Raw genomic sequence first — 8,199 nt, forward strand, 5'->3', positions numbered from 1 at the left:
ATTCCCGTCCCCTCCGAAGAGGAGCGGGGTCAGGCCTAGGGTTAGGTTCAGGGTTTATCGGTTTATCGAGGTCAGTTAGGGACAGATTTAGGGTTAGGGATAGACGTCCAAATTAGGGGTTAAGCCAAATCATCAAATTAGTGGGTCAATTTAGAGCAATCATCCAATTAGGGGTTAAGTTTAGGTACCAAATATGGGTTAAGTTTAGGCGTGCCTACCCCTAGGCTTAGGTTTAGGCGTGTAGCCGCTAGGGGTTAGGTTTAGGATAGGCCTTAGGGTTGGGTGTCCAAAATGACTTACGAGCAGGTCAAAGGGCTCAAGTCCAAGGGACCACATCCCATGGCCAACTCCGCGGGACCTGGCCGGATAGGTTTAAGGAAAAAAGAGTTTTCTCCAAAGAGAAAACCTAGTGCACTCTCCGCTGTCGGAGAGGGCACATGGGCAGATCCCCTAGACTAAGACCACCACCCGGAGGTGGTGGGAGGTTCAAAAAATTCGACTTATCTTGCCAGATAGTCAGCAGTCAACTGTAGGCGCTACGTTTCGGACCTGATACGGTCCTTCATCAGGCGCAGTTGACTGAAGGTAAGTAGCCTAGTATGGCTTACTCACCGGAGGCCCACTGCTCCCTGTTGGATGCACTTTAACGTCATACCCAGGACGGTTAAAAATTGGACCTTACCATCATCTACTCTGTAGTCCGCGATATGGGATTGTCTACAGTTTTCCTTCCGGTAAGTATACCTTCCTTTCACGATGGTTCCAGGTAAGTATAATTCAATTAGCACTATAGGGCTTAAAAATTTAGGTTCTGATTGTTTGCAGGTAAGTGCTTTCTTTTTCTTCTTTTTCTAGGTTTGTAGGTAAGTATCCCTTTCTTTTTCAGGTAAGTTTTCTTCTCTTTTCCTCTAGTCTTCCTTTCTCTCCTTCCGTCTTTCTCCTTCTTCCTTGTTTCACTGTCTCTGCCGGATCCTTATCCCTAGCCGCACTAATCTCTTCCTTTCTTCTTTTTCAGGTTCTTCATCTATGGCTTCATCGAGTTCTTTGCCTTGTTCCATGCCGTATCCTTTTTCAATGTGCGCTAATATGCGATATTCATGAATAAATTGGCTCAACTGCACCCTTCAACAGTGGCCTGGCTCAACTGGATCCTTGTTTACAGTGGCCTTCAAAATGTGCTCTACCGGAATTTCTCTTCGGTGGCTAATAAATGGCAGAATAAATGGCTTTAAAAAAACTGATGAGCTGAGATTAGTCTGTGAAAGCAAATATGGGTTTCAATCGGGGCCCAGGCTGGGCTTTAGGTCAGAGTACAGGGTTAGGGTTAGGATTAAACGGGAATTAAATATGGGATAGAACTAGGGTTAGGGAATAGCTCTTCTACCCCCTCCCCATCCCCCATCCCCCACTTCCCTCTTCCCCTTCCCCCATTCCCCAACCCCAGGCCGTCATTCCCGTCCCCTCCGAAGAGGAGCGGGGTCAGGCCTAGGGTTAGGTTCAGGGTTTATCGGTTTATCGAGGTCAGTTAGGGACAGATTTAGGGTTAGGGATAGATGTCCAAATTAGGGGTTAAGCCAAATCATCAAATTAGTGGGTCAATTTAGAGCAATCATCCAATTAGGGGTTAAGTTTAGGTACCAAATATGGGTTAAGTTTAGGCGTGCCTACCCCTAGGCTTAGGTTTAGGCGTGTAGCCGCTAGGGGTTAGGTTTAGGATAGGCCTTAGGGTTGGGTGTCCAAAATGACTTACGAGCAGGTCAAAGGGCTCAAGTCCAAGGGACCACATCCCATGGCCAACTCCGCGGGACCTGGCCGGATAGGTTTAAGGAAAAAAGAGTTTTCTCCAAAGAGAAAACCTAGTGCACTCTCCGCTGTCGGAGAGGGCACATGGGCAGATCCCCTAGACTAAGACCACCACCCGGAGGTGGTGGGAGGTTCAAAAAATTCGACTTATCTTGCCAGATAGTCAGCAGTCAACTGTAGGCGCTACGTTTCGGACCTGATACGGTCCTTCATCAGGCGCAGTTGACTGAAGGTAAGTAGCCTAGTATGGCTTACTCACCGGAGGCCCACTGCTCCCTGTTGGATGCACTTTAACGTCATACCCAGGACGGTTAGGGTTAGGGTTAGGGTTAGGGTTAGGGTAAGGTTAGGGTTAGGGTTAGGGTTAGGGTAAGGGTTAGGGTTAGGGTTAGGGTTAGGGTTAGGGAGAGGGTTAGGGTTAGGGTTAGGGTAGGGTTAGGGTTAGGGTTAGGGTTAGGGTTAGGGTTAGGTTTTGGGAAAAGAGTTCCCTCCCTAAGGAGAGAACGGTGCACTCTCTGCTGTTAGGGTTAGGGTTAGGGTTAGGGTTAGGGTAGGGTTAGGGTTAGGGTTAGGGTTAGGGGTTAGGGTTAGGGTTAGGGTAGGGTTAGGGTAGGGTTAGGGTTAGGGTTAGGGTTAGGGTAGGGTTAGGGTTAGGGTTAGGGTTAGGGTAAGGGTTAGGGTTAGGGTTAGGGGTTAGGGTTAGGGTTAGGGTTAGGTTTTCTGAAAAAAGCCTCCCTCCCGTAGGAGGGAGGAGGTGCACGGGCCCTCCGCCCTTCGCGACGTCCACCCCACCAGTCCCCTCGGGATGAATTGGGGGGCTGACCCCTGGGGCGGCCATAGTGGACCGTAGTCCAGCCGTCCCCCATCCCAAATTGTTCTTTTTAATTATTTATTGTATGAATGTGTGTATGCTTGTGTAATTTATTTATTTATTTATTTATTTGTATGTATTTATTAATAATAAAATATAAAAAAATAATAAAAAAATAACAAAAATAAAAAAACAAACAACAAAAGAAGGTGTGCTAAAACAAAAAAATTCACGACGTTTCAACTCTTATGAGTCTTCCTCAGGTGAAAAAAAATGAGAGCACACAAAAAAAGGTGTAACCTCCTCAATCGCTGGAGGAGGAATGACAAGGAGAGCTGAGCTGCAAGTGAATTTATACCCTCGCTTTTTTTTCGAACTCTCGCTTTTCTTTAACTTTTTAAATAAAATGAACTGTGAATGATTTCTTGGTTTTAATTAACGTAATAATCAAACTTTTTATTGTTTTTAATCAATATTTAAATTTTTAATAGTTTTTAATAATTTTAAATTGTTTTTTTCAACATTTTTCATTTTTTAACTTTTTATTGTAGATTTTCATAGTTTTTAACTTTTTTTTGGTGTTTTTAACCTTTTAAATAGTTTTTAAGGTGTTTTTTTTAGATTTTTTTGGTGTTTTTAAGAAAAGAATTTTTTAATTTTTTTTGTTATTTTTATATATTTTTTATTTTTTTAATGTTTTTAATGTTTTTAAGAGTTTAATTATTTATTTACTTATAGGAAAAAAAAAAAAAATAGAATTTAAGTTAGGGTTAGGAAGAAACAGAGTTAAGTTTAAGAATAGAGCTAGGGTTAAGATTAGGGCAGAGATTAGGGTTAGGTTTAGGCATAGAAAAGAAACAGGGTTAGGGTTAGGAAATAGAGCTAGGGTTAGGATTAGGGCAGAAATTAGGGTTAGGGTTAGGTATAGAAAAGAAACAGGGTTAGGTTTAGGAAATAGAGCTAGGGTTAGGATTAGGGCAGAGATTAGGGTTAAGTTTAGGCATAGAAAAGAAACGGGGTTAGGTTTAGGAAATAGAGCTAGGGTTAGGGTTAGGGCAGAAATTAGGGTTAGGGTTAGGTATAGAAAAGAAACAGGGTTAGGTTTAGGAAATAGAGCTAGGGTTAGGATTAGGGCAGAGATTAGGGTTAAGTTTAGGCATAGAAAAGAAACAGGGTTAGGTTTAGGAAATAGAGCTAGGGTTAGGATTAGGGCAGAGATTAGGGTTAAGTTTAGGCATAGAAAAGAAAAGAAACGGGGTTAGGTTTAGGAAATAGAGCTAGGGTTAAGATTTGGGCAGATATTATGTTTAGGCATAGAACAGAAACAGGGTTAGGTTTAGAAAATAGAGCTAGGGTTAGGATTAGAGCAGAAATTAGGGATAGATTTAGGCATGGAAGAAACCCAGAGTTAGGTTTAGGGATTGAGCTAGGAATTCTTAAGGGCAAAGAAAGGGTTTGGGACTAAAAAATGAGCTAGTTCTTCTTCATATTTAACCCCCCCGGTTCTCTTGTGCCCACTGTGAAAATCCAGTATCTCTCCTTTCCCTTTCGCTCCCTGTCCGTCCAACAAACATTCCCTTCCAAACCAGACATCCTCAAAAATTCAGCCCCATGCTGTAAAAAGTGCTGAACCAGCAATGTGTTCGTCTCTTTCTTGTGTCTAATGTTGTGTAAATGTTGTGAAAGACGAATCGACAAACAATTTTTGGTTTCCCCCACATACTTAATTTGGCATTTCAAACAAAAAATAACATAAACACAGTTTTTGGACCTCAAAGTAAATTCCTGCTGAATTTTATGCATGATTTTAGTCTGACTGTTTTTAATAAATTTCAATTTGTAAAAATATTTTTGTCTCTTGAGTGGTTTTTCCCAAGATAACGACGGTAATTTAGCCCTCACTAGCCAATCATTCAAATTTTTATTCCTTTTATAGGCCGAGATTACGCTCGAATTTGGAATTAGTGTTTCCCGATTTGACATTTTTTGAAAATTTGTTTTAAATTTAGAATTTAACCCCGAAGCTGCCAATGAAAAAGTTGTAATAAGAGGAATGAAGTTTTTGTTTGGTCTTTCCCGTTTAACTTGGAATGTTTTTAAACAATTTCTCAGAAAGGGCCGAGTGTACCCCCTCCTTCTGAGAGACCGAAATAGAACCCCCACAGCTTGCCAAAAGTCATGTGACCTTGTGCAAATCCGTTTGAATCGAATTAATTGTGATTTGACTATGCCTCTGAATGTGTGTTTGGGATGATGACTGTTTCTTTGGAGTAGTGCGTGTGTGTCTGTTGGTTTAAAAAATACTTTGATGTCCAACCTGCGCTTTCTGTTAAACTTTGGTCCCCGAAAAACTGTTGTATCTAAAAAATTAATTGAATTTTGATCAACCTCCACCTTTAATTGGATCGAAGGATCATGGGAGTTCAAAAGGTTAACAAAGCAATCAAATTCCTGTCTGGATCCCAGCCAAATCCCGAAAATGTCATCCAGATACCTGACATAAATGGCTGGCTTCTTGGGACATTTGGCCAGTGCTTCCCTTTCCCAGTTAGCCATAAAAATATTGGCGTACGCTGGGGCAAATCTTTTGCCCATAGCGGTGCCTTTCACCTGCAGATAAAAATTGTCCTCGAAAACGAAATCGTTTCTGGTCAAATTGATCCGTAACAATTCGATGAGTTCGTCATCAGGTCGCTGTGGGTCCGGATTTTGTAAAAAAATCTGTTTGACGCAATCGATGCCCGCTTCAATGGGAATATTTGTATATAAATTATCCACATCCATCGTGAAAAAATGAAAATCTGAAGGGATTCTGATGCTTTTAATGAGTTGAATGAATGCGTATGTGTCTTGGACGTATGAAGGGTGTTTTGTGGACAACGGGTTCAAAAAGTAGTCCAAATACTCCGCTGTGTAGTATGTTTCACTTCCACAGTCAGAAACGATTGGTCTACCTGGGGGGATTTTGTGTGGAACTGGCCATGACTCCGGTTTCTTATGAATTTTGGGTAAAATGTAAAATCGTCTTTCCCTGGGTTGGGTTTGTCCAGCCAGGTATTGTCTTTGTCTGTGATTAATGTATTTTTTCTTTTTCAGGTTGTCCAGGATGTCCCGCACCAGAGGTACAGTATCCAGGTAAATTGGTCTTGTCAATTTTTTATAATAAACTGTGTCATTGAGTTGTCGTTCCACTTCCTGTATGTATTGTTCCCTCCCCAAAACCACAACAGCTGACCCCTTGTCTGCAGGCTTGATAACAATTTGTTTTTTACTTTTTAACTCCCGTAATGCATGAATTTCTTCCGACGGAATGTTCAAATCCCCATGAATTAATTTATAGTGTTTTTTAAGAGAATCCTGATCCCAATGAATTAATTGTTGTATGTCCAATGGCAGTAAATGAAATGGTGGCGTCCAATTGGAGGGGCCAATGAAGGGGGCCCTATCCTTCTTGGGTGCCTGTCTGAAATACGTGGCCAATTTGATGCGTCGATGATAATTTTGAAGATCCATTTCCAATTGTAATTTCTCATTTTTGTGTATTGCGACAGTAGGTATGAATGAAAGACCTTTGTTCAACAGATTGTATTGGGCTGTGGTAAGTTGGAAGTTTTGTGCGAGAACAATGACATTCTGCCCATACAAAGGTCGCGCAGAACTCACCCCCACTCGGGCCGAACTTAAGGGGTGTGTGAGTTTAAATAGGACATCCAGTGCCTGAACATGGCAGCACCCGTTTCGGACGTCCAGTGGATGTCATCTGGCTCCGTCGCGAATTGGTCGTCCGGCAGAGGAGGAATACAGGGCATGTTCCTCTGGAGGTAATTATTGAGAGCGGTAAGATTGTCCTTCTCCTCTTGTGGGAGAGCCTCCGAAAAGTTCACGAGAGGGATCCAGATCCCTGCATACGGAAACTTCCGTTTGGTGGACCTGATGATCCCCTGTAAACTCTTCAAGGTGGTCTCCCCTTTGTTGCCTCTCCCATTGATGCCAAACGCCAACACAATCTTCTCCACAACCAGATCGACTGGAGCCGCAGTCTTTTCCATAAGGGCTTGTCCATGGCGGAAGTGGCTTCCCGGAAAGCTTTCCACCTGGAGGTCCTTCTGGAAGAAATCCGGGAAGCTGTAAACATTTGAGTCCCCAATAATGAGCCACTTCTTTCGGACAATCAAATCCCAGTCCGTCAGCTTCCTCTGGGTGTTGGGATTTCGGTGGACTCGGAATCTTTGTGGCTCAGGATGAGTGAAGAGTTCAAAAGATTCTTGGAAGACTTCCTCCTCCTCCTCCTCTCCTCTGCCTCCCTCATTCACCCTCTCATCCTCCTCGTGTTCTTCATCAGGGGATGAAGAAAAGGCCTGATGGACTTGAGCCACAATTCTAACTGGGGTCTGTGGGGTCTGTGGGGTTCGAAGAAGGGAGGAGGCGGTCTCCTCCACCTGAATCTCCTCACTCGACTCTTGAAAGAGAGTTCTGACCACCATCTCGTCTGAGTCCAAAGGTCCCTCCAGAACTCTCAAGTTCCGGTCGTCCTCCGATTCCCCCGAAGAAGAACTGTCTTCCTGCAATACTTTGCCCCTTGCCTTCCTGGCTCTTTGGAATTTGGGGGATGTTCCCGTCCTCACAGGCTGAAACCAATCTGCCTCCTCAACCTCGGTTTCTGTAGCCCTGGTCTTTGATTTGGCCTTTCCAGGAATCTTGGATTGGCCTTGTTGGGCCTGGACTAGAGCCTCCGTCTTCTTAAAGACCCGGGTCTTAGCCGTTTTTTTAGGCGCTGGCGGAGGCCGGTAGGAATCTACCAGATCCTCTACCTGTGCCTCCGTACTTTGATGAAGGACCCGTGTCTTGGCCGTGTTTTTAGGCGGGAGCGGAGGCCAGTCTGACTCATCCAAGTCCCGTCCCTGTGCCTCCGTACCCTGAAAAGACACCTTTGTCTTGACCGTTTTTTTAGGTCGGGGCGGAGGCCGGTCTGATTCCTCCAGGTCCATGGTGGCGGTGACCAAGGCCTCAGCATGGTCAATGGAGTCCTGCTTGATGCGAGGGAAGTTGCGTTTCGCCCAGCGGACTGCCACCTCAAACGCAACATTCCATTCCGGGGTCAAGAGGTCCGCAAGCATCTCCAAAGCCTCTTCCAAACACTTCTCATAATGCCCCATGAGAATCAAGCAGGTGTTGTAGCCCCAATTCTTCGCATTCCCTGTAATGAGATCTGCCGTATCTCTCGTGGGGGCAGCTGGCTTAATCATTCGGGACAAAACTTCAACCATCCTGCCAATCGTCCTGGGTTCCGGGTTCCCGGGCTTAGGCGCTACATTCTGCAGGTGGTGCACTGTTCTGATGACAGCATAGATCCGTCTGATCAACCGACCCAGTCTCGGATCTGCTGGCTGCCACGTCACATTCCTATCATCAGGCCTATTTGGGGCTGATGTAAACCGTCCAGGTTGGACTCGGTCCGGAGAGGGATCAAAGAGGGAACTGGCGTATTGTGTCGTCCTAGGGGGAGGCGCTGGCCGGATAGGTTTTCTGAAAAAAGCCTCCCTCCCGTAGGAGGGAGGAGGTGCACGGGCCCTCCGCCCTTCGCG

Source organism: Nelusetta ayraudi, unplaced genomic scaffold (assembly GCF_046127955.1).
Source record: "Nelusetta ayraudi isolate G7.1 ecotype Tasmania unplaced genomic scaffold, CSIRO-AGI_Nayr_v1 ptg000253l, whole genome shotgun sequence".
Lineage (NCBI taxonomy): Eukaryota > Metazoa > Chordata > Actinopteri > Tetraodontiformes > Monacanthidae > Nelusetta > Nelusetta ayraudi.